Source organism: Bactrocera oleae, chromosome 3, assembly GCF_042242935.1.
Source record: "Bactrocera oleae isolate idBacOlea1 chromosome 3, idBacOlea1, whole genome shotgun sequence".
Classification (NCBI taxonomy): Eukaryota; Metazoa; Arthropoda; class Insecta; order Diptera; family Tephritidae; genus Bactrocera; species Bactrocera oleae.
In genome coordinates, this window is record NC_091537.1 from 90,798,631 (window position 1) to 90,822,374 (window position 23,744).

At 33.4% G+C, this 23,744-nt stretch overlaps 1 protein-coding gene and 1 long non-coding RNA gene across 5 annotated transcripts in view; both read left to right on the top strand.

Annotated features, from left to right (window-relative positions):
- Positions 1–23,744, top strand: part of B4 (imaginal disc development protein B4) — a 225,792-nt gene that overhangs the window by 133,578 nt on the left and 68,470 nt on the right. For all 3 annotated transcript variants that reach the window (XR_011395541.1, XM_070107200.1, XM_070107201.1), the window contains one exon: positions 9,078–9,123. The gene's annotated coding sequence lies outside the window, so the exon portion shown is untranslated. The remainder of the gene's footprint in view (positions 1–9,077; positions 9,124–23,744) is intronic.
- Positions 18,378–18,772, top strand: LOC106615802 (uncharacterized). Of its 2 annotated transcripts, none has more exons than XR_011395159.1 (3): positions 18,378–18,521; positions 18,598–18,660; positions 18,715–18,772. It is a non-coding gene; the product is annotated as an uncharacterized lncRNA (long non-coding RNA). The 2 variants fall into 2 exon arrangements; XR_011395160.1 differs by having other exon boundaries at positions 18,704–18,748.

Consider the following 23,744-nt stretch of genomic DNA (forward strand, 5'->3'; position numbering starts at 1 on the left):
TTTAGCGTAGAAATAATTGATTTTGCGTAATATGAGGAAATCAAATATTATTTGTTAGTTGCCTGCTTGATTTTCTTTCAATGATTTCTAATAAGCTGCTTTCAATTCCTGATGCAATGGAACGCAAGATTATTTTATTCTATTTATCGTTCGTTTGCTTGAGAGAATTAGATAGACTGATTTTTCATGCAACAATATCACAAAAGCAGAGAAAATAGTAATATAAGTCTACAGAAATTCTACAGTCACCAAAGCAAGGCCGCCAAAATACCCAACGATCACTAAACTAAAACAAAACAAATTGTCTATGGAGTACTTTGGTCCATATTCTTAAACTCATATTACTTTTGTGGCTTTAGAAACATTTCGGCTTTCAAAGTTTTATTGCCGAATTGTGCGAAATAAATCTTAAAACAAATAACCATTTAAATATTTCACATAGCAAATGCAAAATAAATTGCCAACCCAGGACACTTAATGGCTCTGTCTTCTCTATGTGTCAATTACATGCCAAATTATTGCCAAAGCAATAGAATTGTCGCGACACGCACAATTAAGTGGGAATATTTAACGCAAATTTAACTTTTACGACACCAAAAAGCAAAGTAACAGCAATTTGCATAGCTTATTGCATACTTTTGTGCGTGTAAAAGAATTGTGGAGGGAATTGATGGCTAGAAAAATTAAGTATTAGCGAGAAACGTGTGGGCGCTAAAGATATAAATGAAAATCAACACCAACGTTTATAATAACAATTATATCCTCCCCCAGACAGTAGCTAGAATTATTGCATACTTTTAGGTTAGCGAATTCGAGCGAAAAAGTGGCAATTGTTTATTTATACACGTGAATAGTTTGTTGGAGAGTGAAATATGCTTTACTGAATTAGAAAGTCGTGAGAAAGTTTTATTTTTTTAGGTATAATTTCATATATAAGTGCCTGATGGTATGCAACAAAATTACACTTTCCTAAATATTACCGGCAGTGTAGAATTTTTTTTTTTTTGATGTGGGTATATTTTACCACATAATATTAACTTTAGTTATCAGGTAGTAATATTTCAAGTATTAGTGCTCCTAAAAATATGCAAAAAAATTGCATTATTCATTTTATGAAAGATAGTATATTCTCATATCTATTCGCATTTTTCAAGTACTCTGAGTTCTAAAAAGATATCGAAACTTGTATGCTTAGACGCCTCACTGTATGCAATAAAACATTTCAAATAGTCACAAAAATCTAGTATTAATAATATTAGATAAATATTATTTTCCGCACTTCTACACATAAGCACAGCATTCAAATGCATTACGTAATAACCATTGCGCCTATATGTATGCAATAGAAATTATACTCAATCACAAAAATGTCTAATAATATAAATATTGCTTTTCAAACTTTAAAATTTAAGCACCACATCCATTTCCGCTACATTTCAGCTTATGCACCTAAAAGTAGGCAATTCAGAAATTTAATTCAGCGTGTGAACATAGTTGCAACTTCTGCTCATGCATCTCTGCCAATAATCACATTATTTACGCGAGTTCCATTAAATTCACACCGAATCAATCAATTTATAAGTGGCTTAACGCCAGAAAGCAGGCTTCAATGCAATTTTTTTAAGCTGCCATTCAAATATAAAAATAAAACACTAAATCATTTAAAGCCAAACGATGTCAGCGATCACGCTGTTGTGATTGCCTATGCGCTAACAGTAAAGCAAACTCAAAAGCAAAAGACAAACCCAACAAAAATTGCGCGCCCACGCTGCACCACAAACTGGCGGCCGTCATTCCGCCAAAACACCAGCACAGTTTTCGAAAAAATAAATTTATTATGGCAACACAGTTTATGTGCAGCACTCACTCTTCTGCTGCTGCTGCTGCTGCTGCACTCATTCAACTTTGTATTGTTGTTCTTTGGCGCTGTCATATGCGCATTTTCATTATAAATTTATCACCTGCATAACAGCACCCATGACAGACGTTGCATGCAACCAATCAGGGAACCAAACACAAAACACCAAAATACAAAAAACGTAAAAGTGAACTGCTTTTTCAACAAAAACAAAACACTAAATGAATTTCAGCGCAACAACAAAAAGTTCCGCTACAAAAGTTGTAAATGAAATTTGATAAAGAAAAATAAACGAAAGTAAAGCGAAACAATTCTAATAAAAATTCGCTGCATGGGTGCAAAATTTGAAGTAGAAAAATGGCAGCGCACACACACGCGCGCGCACCCACAGCCGCCGTTATATAACTCGCCGGCTTTATACATAGTTGATGAACAGCGAGACGAGAATCCAGAATTTTCCCAATTTTTTTGCTGTCGGCGCACAACATGCAAGCGTTAAAAATATGCGAGTGGCGGAAATGACAAAGTAATATAAGTAAAATCATGTATGCATGTGCTCTTGTGTGTGTGTATGTGTTTATTGAAATAAAATATAGTGAAATTTCATGACAGAAATTTAAAAATGAAATATTTCGGTTTTACAATCAACTTTTTTGTTGGCTGTCGGATTAGAGCAATGAATATTTTCGACATGAGGGTAATAAAGTTAGCTAACTACAACAAAAGTAAAAAAAAATTGCAACTGAAATAAATTTCATTGTGTATACTTTAGAGTGTTTACGAAATGGCTGGAGTTGTTATATTTTACCCTAAAGCAAAATTTTAATATGACTAGATTAGATATTCTCAAAATTTAAAGGGGATTATTGATGTACCACTTACCTTGTGGTGCCTTTTATCATGTCAGTTTAAATGCTATATGCTGTTCCCTGCCTGAACCATATGTACCTTATAATAACATATTCGTGACAATACCTTATCAAATGAAAAAGTTTTCCATTCAAGGACTTGAGTGCGATCGATCAAATTGTCGAGTTTCCGTGAGCAATTACTTGTGCGAAATTTCGTGTAGATATTTTGTCAAATAAATGAGTTTTCCTACAAGAACTTGGTTTTGATCGGCCAATTGTATAGCAAATAAATGCTACAGTAGTCCGTTCTGAACAGTTTCTTTGAAAATTGTGGCGCTGTCTTGGGTAATAATCTCTGCAAAATTTCTTTAAGATACCCCGAAAAAGTTTTCCATACACGAACTTGATTCCACTCGTTTAGTTTATGTGAAAACTATATGCTATAGTTATCCGATATCACCGGTTCCGACAAATAAGCAGCTTCTTGAAGAGAAAAGAACACGCACAAAAGTTCAGCTCGATATCTCAAAAGCTAAGGGACTAGTTTGCGCATATATACAGACGGACTGATAGTCGGACTTGACTAAATCGACTCAGCTTGTCACGCTGTTCATTTATACATATATACCACATTTACTTAATAGGCTTTTCGACGTTTCTTTTCGGGTGTTACAAACATCGTGGCAAACCCAATGTACCTGTTCATGATATAATTAAATTTAACAATTTGGCAGGCCTTCAAAATTCGAATTTCGAATTCGAAATGAAAAATTAAATGATTTTTAACATGCCAAAACTACATTTTTCATACATTCGGAAAATTGGTAAATATTTGTAAAAAATTAAAGCACTAGGAGCTTGTAACTAATTTGATAAATGCAGTTTTAATTAAGATGATTAAACTGTGCCGATACACCTTAGAAAGATGTCACTCAAAATTTATTTTAAGTTTTAAATTAAATGTTTAGTATGTTCTTTTTAAAGATATAGTCTATCGAAATATGCGAAACAAATTTTTTTTTATAATTTTCTCTCTACTCTCCATGGTGTTATACCAAACCTAAAATATGGTAGATTTCATAATAGTTGAGCAGCAACTCTATCTTTCCGGCATATAAACATTACCGGGATACTAAAAAAAAAAGAGAGAAGGAGAAAAATATGAGAGCGGAGAGTGAGAATGTGAGAGAGAATGCGAAGATGCTTTAGGTTCTACTTCTATATCATTAACTCTTCACAATTCATATTAAATTATTAGATCACATCACTTGCAATCTCACTTGGGACTTTTACTATTATTTATATTCAACTGGGCGAGTGAGCCGCGCTGCACGTTATTTTATGACATTGAGTATAAAATACCCTAATTTTTTTAAACTATAATACAGTCTTTATTCACCGGATAGACTGTAGCTCCCCAACGGTGAATACATTTTCAAATCCATCAAGTAGTTTGGGAGCTTATTCTATTCAAGCAAACTAACAATCAAATTTTTCCTCTTTATAATATTGGTATAAAATAAAAGCTGACTCAATTTATTAATTTATTGACCTATATCTGGAATGAACCCATTCTTAAGCCTATTTTAGTTCACAACCGTTTCCTTTTTCTCTCAAATTTTTAAGTTTGTGAGTCATAAGCCTTGAAGTTAACAGTGAGTGTGAGAGTAAGGTACTTTCGAAACACTCTTCATATTTGTTAAAAATTTCTTAGCTTCATCGCGGTTGTTACGTGATATAGTGTCTTATATTTCATTGATTTAGAAAATACCTTTCTTTTTTCTCTTTACGAAAAAAGTCATAAAACGTGGCGAAATCGTACAAAGTGGATTTTTCTTTAAATGAGCAACATTGAACAATTTTACAGTATTACAAGCCACTCTGTTGATTAGATGAAATATCTAAGGCTTATCTTTGATAGAAAGCTTTCATGAAGGCCAAATATTGAGGAGAGAGTAAAGCAGCCATCGGTTGCCATATATTGCTGCAAACGAGCTATAGAGAAAAGCTGGGGACTCTATCCAAAAGTGGTGAAAAGGCGCAGTGAGCTATTTCATGGTTGGGTTTCTGTCCTTACTAAAAATACCAACAAGCTACTTCGATATCAGGCAGGTTTTACTGCTAGATCGGAATCGCTGGTAATTGCAAAGCCAATGAGCTGGCCCTTCTTTGCTCTACTCACACAGGAATCGTAACGAGTTGGATGTCCATGGCATCTTGCTTTCTACCACTGCACCAATGGACCTCACGCGCGCTTAGCAGCCATTGGTCGACGACTCGTTCCTGTGCGATTGCAAAATCCTTTTGGACTAGAGCAGAACGCTGGAGATCTAATGAACTACTTGCCTATAACAAAGTTAACAAATGTTCAATAGTGACAAATTATTATAAATAAATAGGTAAAACTGTCGAAAATTCACGAGTGTTAGGAGCATTCGTTCGCGAATACAAAGCAATATGTTGATAAACTCGCAGAGCGCTCGTGAACTTTTTTCTCCTAGTGTTCGAGAGCGGTCTATAAGAAAGTACCAATGTGCTGTTTATATGCATATCTTCTCTCAAAAATCAGTTATAGTATGTGTCTATATTTGCTTTGGAATGGAAAATCAGTGAAATATCTTTCGAAAGTCGTTGGCGTAAAGGAGTTAAGCCGAAAAATTGTGAGCAAATATTATTCAATAACAACGCCAAGTAAATGCTGTGTTTACACACATATATATATATTTTTATATGTTCGTATTTACTCACTGCCGTAGGTGAATTTAACACCGCCTATATGACTGGAAAATGTGCGCCGAACGCGCGCCTTTACTGCAGGTCCTTTTTGGCATTTTTCGATTTCCGATTTTCTGATATTTATGCAACAACAACAACATTAGTATTTTGTGTGTGCGAATTTTCGTTCTGCGGTTTTCAATTTATTTCGTATGCGCACGCTAGCGAGATATTGAAAAAAATCGAGCCAAAACGAAAAAAAATATATTTCCAAAAACAGAAAAATGTGCAAAGAAAACTGGTGATGCCTACAGTTGGCTGATACAACTGCAAATACACGGCGAAAAATTTGAAAATATAGAAAATCAAGATGAGGGTGTTTGGAGGTAGCGAGCGATATGAAATAAATGACACAAGAAGCAAAAGGTAGAAGAAACTTATAAAGCTCGCAATAAAGCTTAAGAAAGCAGCAATTTAAATGGTTGCAGTTGTTTCAAAATGAAGTTTAAATTTTGCATTCCGCATATTTTTAACGCATTCATGGCGTTCGAGTGCACTCTTTGCTTTCGAATCTTATATTTTATTTTAAGCTTGTCTACTAAGCCTTTGCGGCAAAAGCATTTATCGCAGTGTGTGCTCGCACCATTATAGCATTCTTACACCTCGCTCGTGCCACACCAAACTGGACGCTGTATGATGAACAACTTCCGCCTGTATATGACCTGCGACGCCGGCGGCGCGCCAAAAATCGAACGAACAACAATAAAATAAATCTGCTGAATGCTTGCAAGGCTTACTTTGAATACTCATATGTGTATCCTGATATTTATTCATTTATTTTCCATGTGCCGTTTTTATGTTACCTGTCGGAAATATGCCATTTAATTTATACGAGTACACCAAATGTGGGCAGGCGCACGGACGAGGCGCGCCAGAAAACAGAAAATGGGAAATATGAAAGATTGAGAAATATAAATAAAATGGCTGCGAATCCATATAAACACCAGCAATGTTATTGTGTATTTTAAAAATATAAATATTTGCGCCGCAACACTAGTGCAAACAGCAGTACACGCCATTGTGTTCGGCATATGCTCGGCTCGAAATATATGTACAAATAGCTGAACGATAAATAGATTTCAATAATAAACCAATAGTGTTTTTAACATTAAAAAAAAAGGTTGCATGCAAAACCCTTTAATAGCTTTACTAACAGAGAGTTGAACAAGTGAAACAGGCTAACATACTTTTAGGATTTCATGAATTGCGAAAAATTGTAAATATTCCAGGTTTATGTGTTGAAAGACCAATAAAAGGTGCTACTTTTCGGACTGGACTGTGTTTATGGTATTTCTTCTTCTAAGTGCGCCAGTATGAGATGCCGGCTTGCCGACAGTCGTACTTTTAATCTGTTATGCTTCCCTCCCAACTTACAAGAAGCTTACTTAACAAGAAGCTTTAGGTTTGAGGTTAGCGAAATCAATATGAAAACTCCGTGAACGAAAAAAAAAAATAATATATTTCCACTTGCAAGGTACCATTTTAGACTTCTTCTGTAATTGAAATCGGTAATAGAATCTCTAACGGTATTAAATTATGAAAACAATATCCACAAACAAAAGCTTGATGAGAACGCACTTTCAAATATCAGAAAGCTTTAGTGTCTTTATTTTTTCTGATTCCCAAACCATTTCCCGAGAATACTACTACTGTATTCTTGACATAGGTCATTTAATCAGAAGGTTGTCTGGCTGATCCCTCCACATGGCACTGTACAGTCCTTTGTAAAGCCAGATGAAAATCTCCAGTAATAAAATATAAGCTACGGGCAAAACGCTCTGAATCTATCACAAAACTGCCTAGATGCTTTAATTATATTTCTGCTTTATTTATATTTCACGTGGATCTGGTCTAAAAGTATGAAATCCGAGGTGTTTTTGTCTTGAACTGGCAAAGTAGGGGCATTTGGGGAGTAAGTGATGATTTCATCTCATCTTCTTCCAAACAGCTGCTGTAATAGGCATCCGGTAGATGGATTCATCTCGTACCATATGAATCCTGATCGGACAGTGTCCACAATCATGGAAAGGTGGAATTTGCTAGAGCTCTTACGATTTGCATTGGGCCAGTACCAATGCTTGCTGAGCTGATCTGAGGCCTAAAAAATCAAGTACTGAACCGCAAGAAGCCAACGGAGCTCTTACCCATTTCCATTACGCAATTACTGAGATTGACGTACCTGTCCTAGCAAGCTCATCAACCTTTCAGTTTCCTGTAAAAGCGCTGTGGTTAGATACCTAAAGCAGTCTTATCGTGTGGCAACTCGATGCTAGAAATGAAGAGTGTAGACATCCGTTCACTAGTTTTAAGCGAGCTCAAGGCTAATTACTATCAGAATGAATAGTCACTACTCCGAAAAAGTCTACTATCTTTATGGCAGGCATTTCCGCTTGGAAGACGCTGCAGTGGACAGGAAGCCTAAAACTGGAGCTGATAGATAGTTTCCATTATACGTTAATCTATCTTCTCTTCTCTTTCATGCCTTCCTAGAAGGCTTAAGAGCAGAGACCTGACAGCCAGGGCTAGACTTGGCGACCTGTTAATAGAGGTATTTCGGTTAAAGTTTACGAGGATTCCGTAGTGCCCAGGCTCGCAGTTACCTAGGTATATCGATAATTTATTTTTATGCATGTAACATAAATGTTTAGATAAAAAAATATGTATATGTGTACCCTATAAACGACAATTTTCCGAAAATTTCTTTCGTCAAATGCATTTGTTCGCAATTCTCAATGAATTTATGAAAAAAAATAGCATAGTAGAGCTATCCTAACTTAAAACTCGTTATTTTACCACACACTACACTCGTGAAATTACCACCATTATCTTGTTATTATTTTTACTTCTTACAAGTTATCTATAGTTCTTAAATTAACGCTTGACTCTCTTGCAGTTCCTTACGATATTATCCCTTCACTTATTTATTTAGAAATGTAAATTGTCAGCAATTTTATTTGTCCACTCAACTATTGAGTTTTATTGCTTACATTCGCAATTCTGGTCTCTCGTCGCTGCACTTTATGCAAAATAATGGTTATGCAAAAGGAAATTACATTTAACAACAGCGGACTAGCATACATTTAGGCGCAGCACACATCGCACATGTCAGTGTGTATTTGTGCATATGCGAAGCACTTATATTGTAATTGTGTGAGTAATAGCCAGAGCAGACATGTGTCATTTGTAACGAAGCATATCGTGCGCCATGTTGTTGCTGTTGAGTTGAACTGCTATTCGCTTGCCACACATTTGAAATTCTACAGATGGCTTGAGCAATTTAGCACACAGACCGTATCAAATATTTATGACATAATTTTGATGGCGTTTCTGTGATATTTCGCACACTTATATTGGCTGCATTAAAGTTCTGCAAATATAAACAAGGAGCATTGCAAAAGCTTGCTTTATTATATGTATATATATAAATAAATACATATGCGAGTATATATATTATTTTAAGTGCAAAATACGAAAATCTTTTTGTTTTATTTTTTTATTTATAAACTAAGTGTATATTCTAGAGTTTGATTTTTATTAACGCTTTCATATTTTTTGGTATAATAAAGCTCTACCATCTTTCTATATATTTCCAGTAATTCAAAGCAAGACTCAACTGTAGCACAAAGGCGTTCAAAAAATGTGAGTACCAAATACTTAAAATTTTTTTTTTAATTGTAAATGAAATTTTGCTTAGGCTTTTGTGATATTTGTGTCTACCGGTCGACATGAACTACTGCATGTTAAATTTCAGTTTCTCTCACACCAAAAATAAGAGAAAAATATTTTTTTTTTTTATTAAAGTTTGCTTTTGTAGAAAATTTTTTAGTATTTCTTTTATGTTCGTACGAGCAATTCAGGCCTATTCGTAGTAGGCAAAAGCAAACTTTCAAAGCAAAAAATATGGTGTCATGAATATTATATATGGAATCACTCTCCACTACAGATGGATTTTTTCTTCTGGATTGTTCAGCTTTCTTAAACAAAGACTGAAATACTTTGTATTTCATTGCTTTGGTCATTCAGGTAAACTAACTGGGATAGAAATTAGTTCCCGCAAACATACTTGGGTCAAGCACATAATACTTAAACTATTTATGTGTAATTTTATTATTTTACAAGATACTTTTGGTATCTCAAAGGACTGGTCGGCAACTAAGCGTGATATATGAGTTTCGCGTGCTTTCCGACTCAGCAGACCTAGTACCTAATTTAACATAACCATGTACTCCAATAAGTTTGTTTTTAAACTTATTAGTGTTAATGATTTAATTTTGCTACGAAAAACAGCTTTTCATTAGCAAAGAAAAAGCTGAAAATTTTGTGTACTTTTTTTTCAAAAATGATTTCAGAACCGGAAAAATAAACTGGGAACACTTCTTACGATCTGCAATAACTACCCTAATTTTACTTAAAAAATTGTTTCTTATAAGGTTTTCTCCTTTTGCCGAAGCTAGAAATATTAAAAAAATATTATTTTGTGTTCTGTTGCCTAGTGTCTTTTTTGCTCATCTCTCAACGAATAATATAGTAAGGTGTGCTCTGAACTATTTGCACGAAACAAAGTCAATCTCGCCGCAATTGTATGTCTTCTGACTAGACACTATGCAATAGGCTCACATGCGGTGAGGCTAAGTGCCTTGCCAAAGCTGTATGGAGACAGACAAGGTGGAATTATCGGCATTTTCTCCTCTACTGGCCAGCTTTTGCCAGACTGAAGTTAAAATATTTCGGTAGACACACCTTCGGCGAACATAGCGAAGTGGCTGGGATTCATATAAACCACTTTAGCAAATTTGTTGTCAGATAGAAATGCTTCGTCGATTTATGAAGATCTTGTGATCGATTTTTAATAGTTTCTGTACCTATATCACAAAAAAAAATTAGGTGGCCTTTCGACCACGTATACTACCAGAAAAGCTTTTCTGTGTTAAAAATGGCTGACAAATATGTCACAGTCGTGAAATTACAAACTTCGCAAAAATTTTAAAGACTATGCATATGTAAAAAGTCACCCATTTCGTGAGCTTGTACTAAAAGTAAAGAAAAAATTCTTCAAGCCTGACTTGGAAGATCCCTTTTGAGTTTCCCAGAAATTCGGAAAAACGATCATCGCCTTTAAAATACTAAATAACATACAAAAAGGAGAAAATTTGAACATTTCTAATCTTAGAAAAATACCTTTTCTTCATATATAAGTAGTATAAGTACATACGAGTATACCTATATTATTTCAGAACAACCGCAATTTGTACAAGTATAACTGTGCCACATAACCTCACCATTAAATTTATTTTAATTTTCCTCCACTTGCTAAGAAAATCTCTGCCAATTGCATTGCACATAAAATTTTAAGCCTTCCTTATTTTCCAACTATAACAACAACATGGGGTATATCCTAGTGATTACTAGAAGTTGTGGTGAATTTTAACTTTTGCCACAACTGCTCACCAGCTACACATCACATAAAATCCGAGCTTTATCTGCATTCCGCACGCATACACACACACACACACGTGCAACTAGAGCTCTTCAACAGACTTCGTGCGAAGAAAAGGATATCTCTGTTTCTAACTGCAAATACGATTTTATTTCAACCGTCAACCAGGGAACCATGCACAACGAAAAAACACAGCAGATTTAGCACAGGAAGCGCAAAAGCACGAGCGGCATGCGGAAGCTGTGAGTATGGCAGTATAAAAGAAAAATCCTTTGCCGTTCACCCGCACTTTTTGCACTACCAGCTATTTGCGCTATTCGTGCGCTGCGTTGCTGGGGTTTCTTTCGCTATTCCCTATTCCCCATGCTGTTGCAATGTGGCTGCTTAGAAATGAAATCGAGAACATATGTACTGGAGTAACAGTAAAATTCAGCTGAATGCCACAATATTACAGTGTGGCCGCTGCTGTCGTGCCGCTGTTGTTGCAACAATAATATAAATTACTTAAGTTCTTTATTTCACCGACTTTTATGAAAATACGTCAGTGTAAATTGTGGAAAAAAATGAAGGCGGCGTAAAAGCCCTAGCATACATCTAGGCGTCATAAATTGAAGTGCAATGGTGTATGGCGCTGTTCCGCATAGATTTAGTTTTCATTTGAATAGTCTATGCGCCAAGCGAATGTTATTTGCATCATTTAGTCAGTGCTCCATTAACTTTCCTCATTTAAAATTAAAAAAAAAAAAAATCATTTAAAAAGTTGGTTGCGAAATGCTGCGTTTTAAGTGTATTATATTTTCTGTATGTTAAAAATTCTTTCCAGTTTTAGCCAAAAAAGTGAATTTATAATACATCCGCTTCCATTTCGCTCTAGTCTCACCGCCATTAATATAATAAAAAATTATTTTATTAAAAAACATCTGTGTTGTCTCTGCAATTTTTTTAACATTTCTTTTCCGAATTCTCAAACCATATTTATCCACAACAACTGCAACAATGAGAAGTAACTCGCACCCAATTTGACAGATAGATATGGTTCATTGACCAAAATTCATTAATCGCATTATTCAATCATTTTTGCTGGAAATGCGCCATAAAATAGGCAACAAGAGGTGTGTTAAAGCGAAAAAAGCGCAATTTTCATAAATTTCCTATGAAAATTATTTATTTCAGAACAAAATAAATGAAGTAAATTTGTATTTATTTTTATTCGCAAAAAATCCAAATCTATATCTAGAGCAAAGCTTTTCTGCAACTAAAAAGTATTTATTTGCATGAATTAGACTTTCTTTTCAAGCCCCTACGTAACTGAAAGAGTAGTTTATAGTTGCGTAAAATTATTATAATTAGCTAACATGAGTTTGGAGGAAAACTTACTTTTTTGAAGTAAGAAAGTCTTTTATTGGATTACTCGTGATTTGAAAATATTTTTCAAACTCTTTCTTAGGCGAAAGAGTAGCTTAGAAGTAGAATTTGTTACCCTTAGTGGAACTTGCTACCTCGAACTGAATATGCCGACTTAGTAGTGTAATAGAAGCTTTAGAAAGCGTACATGATACTCAAAACTTATTGTCATTAAAGCCTACTATACCTGAAATGACTAAACAGTAGTCAAATAATTTTAAACAAAATAACTAAGCCTATAAAATATGCGATAAAAAGAAGTTAGAGCGTAATGTAGGGCGTAATGCAGGCCTTGCTATAATGAATGCAAAATCAAATAAAGTTTAGGTCTTGTTGGAGATTAACTTTTTGATCTGAATAATCTGACTGTCAGATGGCTGCCAAATGATTTCATAAAACTCTAAGACAACTGTCAAATAGCTACTGTTAATTGATAGCTGTCAAGTAGTGGCTATACGGTGACTATTGCCACATGTTTCTCACATGGTGGCCATCCTGTCAAATAACTGTCAGAAAGTTCTCAAATGCTGTCAAATGACTGTCAGATAGCTGTGATATAATTACCTAAATGCTGATCATGATCGTCAGATGAGACTCTTCGAAAGACCATGCGCCATAAAAATTGTACGGCAAACCGAATCAAAAAAAAAAATTCCAGATTGTGACAACCTTTTTTTATGTTCGTGTGAAGTTTTATCTCCATCTGTCAATTAGATTATTAAGAGATCTTTGTTCACAACGCGAAAACTCTGTCTGGCGATTTTTACTATGAAAAAAATGGAACTACAAGTTTGCTTAAAATTTTAAGTTTTTCCAATGAAATCACGGTAATAGTTTAAAATGTTTCAAAGCTGTTTTTGGGGGTCCACTTTATCACGCTGATAAGTATTTCAGTGGCACAATGCATTTAGTGAAAGTCGCGAAGTCATCGAGAACTTGCCTCATGCGAGGAGTTCATATAACCCTGCTTATAATGATAACATCGAAAATTTTAAAGAAACAGAGCCTGAATCATCATGTTGGCATCAGAGAGAAACTGAACATCTCTAATGGATCGATTCAACACATTAAATATTTTGGGTATAAAGAGGGTCAATGCTTGCATCGTATCAAAAGAACTGAATCGTTTGCAAAAAACCCGTCGTATAGAGATCGCAATATACATGCTTGATAACGAAGCTGAGGACCATACATTAACCGAACTCATCATTACCGGTAATGAGACGATGTTTTATGAATATTACGACGAAACGAATGGCGCTCTGAAAACGAGCCAAAACCGAAAAAGTCACTGAAGGCGATGAAAGCACTATCATAGTGAGGGCTTTTGCTATTGAAAACTGGTGTAAGCGTTGGCATAATTCAATGTGGTTCAAATTTGATCAGATTTTAATAAGAGTCCAGCACAGCTAAAGCAGGGTCTTTACACTTTTAAATAATTTTTTGGTTAAAGGAGTATCAAGTATTATTTTAGTTATATGTACATTTAATAAAATATTTTGTGGTACATTTGGTAGAAGTTTATAGATACCTAATTCTTAATATTTTACGCCACAAGCCATCAGTTCAACTAAGTTAAGCACTCAATAGCTATTAATTATCTTATTTGCTTTCTATCTTTCTATCAATTATACCACGAGCATTATTGTTGCTATATCATTTGTCACTCTCTAGCCAACGTTGAGTATTTGGCGCATAGACGCTTCATTACGAAATGCAATTCGCGCCCAAAACTGTGCTACATAATCACATTAATCAGCGCTAATTATGCATATACGCCCAGCATGAAAGCGAAATTGTGCGGTTATATGCATCCAACAGCAACAACAACAATGCATATAATAAAATCAGCAGCAGCCACAACAACAAAAGCAACAAAAACCATGCCAAAAAGCAACGAGGCGTGGCATGTACGAAAATTATGCGCTTTTCAACAGAGAGTCGGAGTAGAAGGCAAAGCAACGTACGGCTAAAGAAAATGAACAGCACTTAATGATGCACTGCCTGCTGCGGCTAAGTTTTACGCGGCAACAACGCGGAAGAACCAACGCGCGTTTGTCTGCTTGTTTGTTTGGGTGTGAAGTGATGACTAGAATGGCTTTTGCAGCAGCTGCCGCAAATGTTGTGGATCACAGCTCTAGCGGTAAATTGAAAATTATTGCATTCAATGCCATCTGTCATGGCTGCTTTGACAGCTGCAATGGCGGTACCAGCGCCTGTCGTCTTTGTTGCTCTTGCAACATATATGCATATGTACACATATATGTGTGTGTGTGTTGGTATGTGCGAAATTGACTGTGCCAAGTGCCCAACTGCCGTTTAATCGAAAGACTGTGGTGACAAAAATAAAAGCAACAAATGCAAAAAGTCTACGCAGATCATGGCAGCACTGTAGCATTGGCAATAAACCTCAAAATGTTGTCGTTTATACGCGCCGCGCTGCTGGTTATTTTAACGATGTGGCCACAGTGCAAAAAAAGATGAGTACAAAATAGAAAAAATATCAAAAAGCTACAGCATAGTAGACTCCTCACTGTGGGAGTGCCGATGTTTGAGGGCGACAAGAGAGCTGGTTGGCTGAAAGAAGATTTATTAAGCGACTTGACTAATGTTGCAGCTAATGCTGCAACGAAAACAACGCACAAGCGCACACTCGCCAAATCAATTACCACACAATCCGAGCGTAAAGCATCAGCAATTCGATTATGGTGCCAAATAAAAAGTAAAATTTATAGTGGCAAAGTAGTAAAGAAGTGATTTTCTGCTACAAATGAACTGATTTTTCGTACATACTTGTATATTCTAGAAAACAACGCAATAAGCTGCTCTAATTGAAAAAAAATATATATATTTTTGTAAAACGTAAACTGTGAAACTGAACAAAATATAACAAAAATAAGAAAAGACGATAACTTTGGCTGCACCGATGTGATAATACCCTTCAAAGGTGGATTTCTTATAGCTAAAGAGGGTATAAAAAGAGTTTTAAATTGATTTTGATTGATCAGTTTGAATGATAGCTTTATGCTATAACGGTCCGATCTTGAAAATTTTTCAAAATATTGTAGCGTTGGCGTAGATAATAGTCTATGCAAAATTTTGCGAAGATATCTTTTCAAATGAAAGAGTTTTGCATATAACGTTTGAATTTTGATCGATCAGTTTGTATGACAGCTATATGATATAGTGGTTCGATCGGAATAATTCATTCGGAGGTTGTACCGTTGCCTTCAGTTATAATTCCAGCCAAATTTTGTGAATATGGTTTGTCAAATCAAAAAGTTTCACATACTAGAACTTAATTTTGATAGGTCAGTTTGTATAGCAGCCATATGCTATAGTAATCAGAATCGATCAGAACAATATATTAGAAAATTGTAAAGTTGCTTTAGAAAATAATGCCTGTCAAATTTCGTAAAGCTATCTCGTTAAATAAACAAATTTTCCATTCAAATCCTTGATTCTTATTGTTCAGTTTGTATGGCAGGTATAACCTATAGTAGTCAGATATCTGCGATTTCGAAAAATCAGTAGCTTCTTGGGGAGAAAATGACGTGTGCAAAATGTCCAAACGTAATATCAAAAAGTGAGAGACTAGTTCTCGTATGTAATAATTTTGCGATTCTTTTGTCATTACCATTTTTAACTAAAACCAGTTTCAGACTTCTACATGGGTCGTAGTGTGCGTATAGACTTAATGGACTACGCTCACCTAAATGCACCTAAAAGCATGCAGCACTTGATTGCGCTGTGAACGAAAAAGCACTTCTATAACAGCCATTGCACCTAAATGTATGCTACCTTCCTGCATAGTGGCATACAAGCCGTTTCATAAGTTCATAGGTACACACAGAGGTATGAAGTGCGAGTGTGCAAACACTTTGCTAGTAGCGACTAAGCATATGACGAGGAAACGCATTTTGCAAACTCTATGGTAGTGTGTGTGTATGTGTGTGCTCAAATATTTCTTTACAACTTCCCATCGCTGGTGATGTTCTTTGCACTTGCCGGCTTGCCGGTTTTTATACATACAATAATGAAATTGTGTGTGTGTGTGTAACAGATATTAATATATGTGTGCGTGAGTGTTTTTTGCCGTTCTTGCATCACTTCAAATCTGCAAAGGTGCTTTGCACATTTTTCACTGCCTAAAAAATACACATGCAGGCTCACATGTGTGTATACGTGTACACATACAGATGTACAGTCATTTGTAGCGTTAGGTTATTAACATTGCTCCACCGGAAGTGTGTGTGCAAATGTATGTGGCAAGTATGAAATGTGAAAATACTATTATTGTACAGTTTTTATACGTCAAAATACAACAACACATACTCAAAATTTACAATAAAATGCCAACAAGCTTCCCCAGCACTACACATATGTGAAAATTTTGTGCTAACCGCAATTTAATTTTAATATTTAATAAAAATTCATTGATTTTTTGCAGCAACACCTTATTCCCAATAGCAAAATATTAACTTCTCATGAATAATTTTAATATGTTAGGGCTTGCATATGTTAAAGCCCACTGAAGCTGATATATGTATATACGATATACATGAAATTCATTGCTGCATATGCATATGCGCTCATATATGTATGTGTGTGGAGCCAAAAATATTTACCAATCTCTGTTTGTGTTTGCTTTGCTATTCCCAAAAGCAGTGAAAAAATTGCCAAATCAGTTTCTGACATATTTTTGGGCGTAGAACATAAAAATTTATATATTTTGTAAATTCATATAAGTAAATACCACATCAGATGTATATGTATATATATAATTTATTAACTTAATTTCCGTTAATATAAGAGATTGTTTTTACCAACTATATTTTAGTAATAGTGGTCGCAGAAAATTTTTTGAAAATTCTTTGCTATAATTTCTAAAGTAGTAACTATTTATGCTATAATTGCTTAATAATAAAGAGGAAGGTAAAAGCTTAGATCTGTAGTAGTCTAAATGCCATGGAGGTCGCATATGATTTAACGTTACCCAGAATGCACCACACGGAGGCAATCCTGCCTCGAATCTCAAATAAATTTTACAGGAGTTCTAAGTACCACGACGGACCAGCTAAAAGCTGTTTAAGTCTGATTCCTGTCACTATCGACCTTTTAACCTAACCTCACCTAAAAGCTGTGATATTTAAAGCTATATTCTAGCATATAACTTATCTCTGGAATCGGTTACGTTTTCTATTCAGTTCCAGTTTATGTTTTGTCATATCCATATATTTGTACCAGTTTGCCTTCCAAATTCACGAAATATCATATTTAAGAGCTTAAATAGAATAAGTTCCGAAACTAAGTTGTCTTCTGCGCTTTATAGTTCTACGAAAATATAATATATCGCTCTTATATGCACTTTTGTTTAGTTTCTCTCTTCTCTTCTTTTTTGTTTGCTCTTTTCGTCATTAGCCTTGGCTTATTTATAAGAATGGCGCGCCGTTCTATATAGTTCTTTAATGAGTTGGAGTTAAAATCAGTTTGCTTGATAAGCGACTCTGATGAGTAAGTACCGCGAAGAGCGAGCATAATTAAATACACCTTAAATAATGATACTTGTTTTAATTATCTATTTCATTATTCAAACCAACACATAAAGGCTTGATTGATAATGGCTGATTTTTTAAGATTTCCGATTTTGAAAGCTTCAAAAAAGCTGTCCACAAACCTCTAGGAGGTTATCTACATCAATATACTATATATAAACATATATACTCTTATAAACATACATCTGTTTAGCTGTACACTTATGCCACTAATCTCGCCGCAGCTCGGTATGTACGCTTCATTGAAAACGAGAGCACCCCTCACTCAAGTTTGGAATGTTGAATTTCACATTAATATTCTTAGTCTCAAGCATGTGTCCAAAGATGATGAACGTGTTGACGGGTTTACTCGGTTTTTTGTTAATCACAGCTGTTGTCGAGGTCTCAGCCGATGAAGCAATCACAATTTTTCTCGATGGCGGCAAAGAGTTCAGCGCTATAAAAACAGACGTGGACGCAATTCGTATTGCAGGGAATGAATTAAATACAGAGTAATAAAACGAGTGTATAGAGCTTGTATGGAGTAGTTTTGATTTGAATACCAAGTCTAATATACCATATTTTCTATATCTTTTGTGATTTGCTTGAATAACAACTAACTCCTGAACATCTGAACGCTCGGCTTGCAGCCTGTCCAATAGGTGATTGTGTTAGCAATAGTATGAGTTTAATAATTTTAATAAGCATATATTTATGTGATATAATTTTCATTTAAAGATTAAATAGGCTCGAAAGCTCCATTGACAAGTTGAGTGTACTCATGCAGAGTTTGGCGAAGGAGTAAGCACTTGCACATTTTCTCTGGACTAAAATAATATTTCAGTGTTATTTCAGCATGGAATATTTAAAGAGTAGTCGTAAATGTAGGATCGCAAGTATCGATAAAAACCGGAAATATCAACTTTAACTAGAAAGAATATTGATTTGTTCATGGTGATACTCATTCAGTACTTGAATTTCAAAGCTGTATATATATATATGAGTAAGAAGTGAATTTAATTCACATGGCTTCAGTATAATGATTAAAACAATTTAGTTAATAATAAATTCTGCACTGCAACGTTTTAATAAATTGGTATATTTTTTTTTCAAATACAATTATTTTTACCCACAATTTCATATGCGTTTTCATTGAATATTATACCATATACTGTAGTGATAATAATAAATTGAATATGTGCATGTTATCAATTTGCGTTTAATTTTGTTATATATGTATAGACGTAATTCTTGGAAAGTCTTTATGAGGACGCCAGAATATGTTATTAAGAACATGTACTTTCGATAGTAAATTAAATTTATAAGAAATTAATTTACACCGGCGATAAAAACTGAGCGCACATTGTTTTTTTTTTTTTGTTTATTCTTCGTTCATTTTAATTTTGAATATTTACAAAATTATTTTAACAAAATGAGTTTATTTTTAATTTTTTTTTAAACTTAAAACCAAACTCGCAATAGCCTAGTGCATTCTTAAATTTTCTGAAAAAATAAAATAATGCAAAACTTTTAAATATATTTGAAATTATTGTAACATTTTGCATATGTTGCACAAATGTAGGGGTTAGATTTTTTATCTATAAGATAGTTATACTAATTTAAAGCACTTAAAAATTTCTGTTTAAGTTAGTAAAATGTTTTTCAAAAATTACAAAAAAATCTAAATCTAAAGTTTATATGACTTATTTAGAAAAATTCAATTTTTTAAAACTTTTTCTGTATTTAAATACTGTTTTAAATTAAAAAAATATATATATTGTATATAATCAAAATAAAAGGAGCTAAAATCAAAAGATATTTTAGCTTTATATTAAAAATTTTTTCAGGTAAAAAAAAAGATCCAAAATCTATAGAATTTATTTAGTTATACTTAAAAATTAATATGTACTTTTTCGATTTTTTTATGATTTTCAACATAGTTTTAATATTTTAATTTGTCAAAAAGTCTGCAAAAATTTTAAATTCTATATAATTTTTATAAAGAGCTTATGAAATTCTTTGGATTCAAAACAAAAAATTTTAAATTACATTTATTCGAAGTTGAAAAAAATTTCAATCCAAAAAACTTTTTAATAAAAAAAGGTTTATTTAAAAAATATTATGTTTTCGAAAATTTTTTGTGGTTTTCAAAAGTACGCTCAAAACGCATATAGCATATATCATATAGCGTAAAGCAGGTTAATCAAAAATTCTGTAATATGGAGTTCTATATAAACTGCACAACCGAATTAAAACCATTTTTTTTTTAAATTTCTGAAAAAATATATTTTAAATATTTAAAAACAAATATTTTTTAAATTTTTTAAATATTTTTTTTTTAATATATTATTCGAAACTAAACAAAAAAATATATAAATTAAAAAAAATCTTTTAGATCTATAAAAAAAATTTCAAAAGTTTTGGTGGTTTCCAACAGTTCTATTAAAAAAATATATTTTTCAAAATCAATAATAAGAAAAGTTAAAAAAAAAAAATTTTAGATCATTTTATCATAAAAGTGAATTCATAATTTTTAAAATTCTGCAAAACAAAATTTTCAAAAAACCAATTTTAAAAAAAACATTTCAAAATTTCAAAAAAAAAATTGTTTAGGATTTTTTCAGTACATAAAGGAACTGCTATTTTTCTTAAATTTGCAATAGTTAACATAAAAGAACATATCAAAGTTGCTTGTTGTTGCTCACAATTTATGTGAAAAATATATTTTATGTAAATTCCCACCAACTAGTCTTTAAGCCAGTCACTGAAAGTGAGTTTGTACGAAAATTGCCTTTCAAGTTAGTACGAATTTCAGTAAAAATACTCAAGACCAAGTAAATTGTAAAAAATTTCAAAATTTTGCTGTATGTTTTACTTTTATTTCAAATTAGCAATGTATTCGCTCACTTGTATAATAATTTCTGTCAAAATAGAAGCTCTTGTGCACTGCATTCACACTCATTGCAAAAATATTTACAAAATAATCACTTTAAAAGTATGCCAAACTTCTGAGAACACAGACGCGATTATTTGAAATTGCAGTAAATATGATATCTCATGGCCTTGCATTCAAGCAAATTTGTGACAGCTTATCATAAGGGTTGCGGTTTTAAGCACGTCGTGTATTACAAGTATTTAACTTAAAAATGCTTATTGGGGATTTTCGTTTTGAACCGAACCAAAATATGTTTTTTGAGTCATTTCTGGTTCGGTTTTCGCACTTTAAAATAAAAGCGGTTTGATTTGTGGTTCGGTGCAAGGCCAGTGAAGAGAGGTGGTTCGGTTCGAAAACCGGCTTGCAGCCCTGGTTTTAAAATTATTGTTTTCTATTATGTGGTAGTTCCAGCAAGTTCCTCGCAAAAATTTTGATAAGTTAGTGTAGAATAACAGAAAAAAGTGATATAAAGTGTCAACGAACTAGTTTAAATCAGTTTCTGAAAAAGTTTAGAGAAAAAAAACTTTTCAACTAATAATACAATAACGTCAACATTTAAGCTCAACGTTGCATTCAAGTGAATTTATGATTTTTTTTTATGTTGTTTGTGTTGCTTTCGAATCAGCTGCAAGTGATAAGCAAAATATGCCAACAGCAACAAATCTTTGTTTGAAACAAAACAATAAACTACGCGATAAGTGTTGGGCTAAGCAAAACCGCATCATCATTAATTAAAGCATACTTTCCGGCACTTAATTTGCATACTACGATTATCAGCTGGCTTGCTCAGAATTTTTTATTTTTTTGCTAAGTTTTTGCTGTGCAACACTTATCTCTAATGCTATAATACTTTCGTTTACAAATATATATTTATTTGTTCGATGTGGAAATCATTAGCTTCACCTTACAGAATGTATTACTATCAGTCTATGTGCTCGGCGCTCACATCCATCACTCTTCTGCATGGCAGCTCGCATTACTAATGAATATTTTGCTCATACATCTCGACTTCTCCTTTCAAGCGAATTCACTAATTTTCCATTCGCAAACGCCAAGCAGATATCGTCTTTGCCTTGTAGTTGTTTTTGTAGTTACAATTTTGATACGCTTTCCCAATTACTAGCGTAAGCAAAGTTTCCTAACTGACATTACATTGCATTAAATCAATTATTTGTTGTACGATATATAATTAGCGGATAATTGATTACAATTGAAATAACAAAAACATATGACGCGCTAAACTTGTTCGAGCAAATAATTACTAAATACAGCAGCGTTATTTGTATTATTTGGCCTTATCAGAGCATATAGGCATTCCGTTATAACTGCGCTCAATAGCAATTAGAAAAGAGTTTGTTTATTATTTGACTGGATTTGTTTATAGTTATTTATTTAGTAATCTCTGTTTACCCCTTAATGCTGTTATGAGTATACATGTATTAGGCACATATTAAGAGCACAAGTTGAGTTTACTTAAAACTTTAACTGCCTAAAATATTGTGACAGTTGAAAATTTTTTTTTTTTTTGGCAAAATAAGAAAATATTTTGTAAATATCATTAAAAACTAGAAAAAAAAACTTTTTTAGGATTGTACAGTTAGCAATAATTTAGCAATTAATTTTAAAATACATCGCGTTCCATGTTAATGCGTTTACCAAGATTTTATAATATTAGTATACAATTTTTTTATTTTATACTCGGCGTTTTCCATTATTTTATCGATAATTGGTTGTCCAGAGCGTAATGCATCTTTGACATCGAAATTACCGGGACGCATAAGCGCTGGCTTGCGTTTTCGCCCTTATCGAAGAAAAACTGTCAAAAATAGCTATTTGCTCATTGCTTGTGTCCATCTTTGATGTGCGCTCAAACAAAATTGAATTAACCAATAACAAAACTGTCGGAAATTATATATATATACATTAGGGTGGGCCGAAAAAAATTTTTTTTTCTTAGCCTTAGGTTAAAATTTGTAGATTAAAAAAAAAGGAAATTTGTGGGAAAAAATATTTTTTTATCTAGAGGCATAGCTTACTCACTTTTAAAGTAAACTTCGAGTTAAAAATTTTATTTCGTAAAAAACTTTTAATAAGTGTTCTAGAAGCTGTGGAGAGTCCTCTTTCTGGCCAATTAAAAGTTATCAACTTAAAAAATTTTTGTGGCCATTATTGGAGTTTAAAAAAAAGTCTTAAACGACAACATGCTTTCTTTAAGCGTTAAAATAAATTTTGAGTCTAAAACCGTCAAATTCGGTAATTTTTATATAAATGTGAAGAGTTTTAACCCATCAAAATTTTTTTTATTGTCCAAAAAAAATTTTAACTCGAAATTTACTTTAAAAGTGAGTGGATCATGCCTCTAGATGTTAAAAAAAAATTGTTTGTCCAATTCTACCCTCAGGCTAAACAAAAAAAAAAAATAGTTTTCGCTGCACCCTAATATAAATATACATTATATATATTTTTATTGCCACATTTGCAATATTTTTATATAAATTTAAGTACTTACGTTTAGAAGCGTTTCTTTCTAACATATTTTTCGTATTCAGTTCATTAAATGAGGTTAGAATAATTATTTCAATGCAACTGAAGTCAACAGTTATATTCAAACACGAAAAAGCGCAAATACCTTTATCAGCGCAAATTAACTGCTGTACGCATCAACTCCTCATGCAATTTAGTGCAGTAATATAGTAACGACTTCATTTATGCCATAAAAGTGTAGAAAAAATGCGAGCAAAGAGGAAATTAAAATGCACTCTGGTCACTCATACGCCACGTCATACACACATTATTGCCAAACTGCACGGAAATGCATAGTCATGCAGTAATTGCTGTGTGCGTATGTGTGTGTAGTTGTATGCATGCATCTGTGCATTGCGTGCGTTAAGCAAATGTCAGCTCATATTTGCATTTTAATTAAAAAATATCTGCGCCCATGCAAATAAAC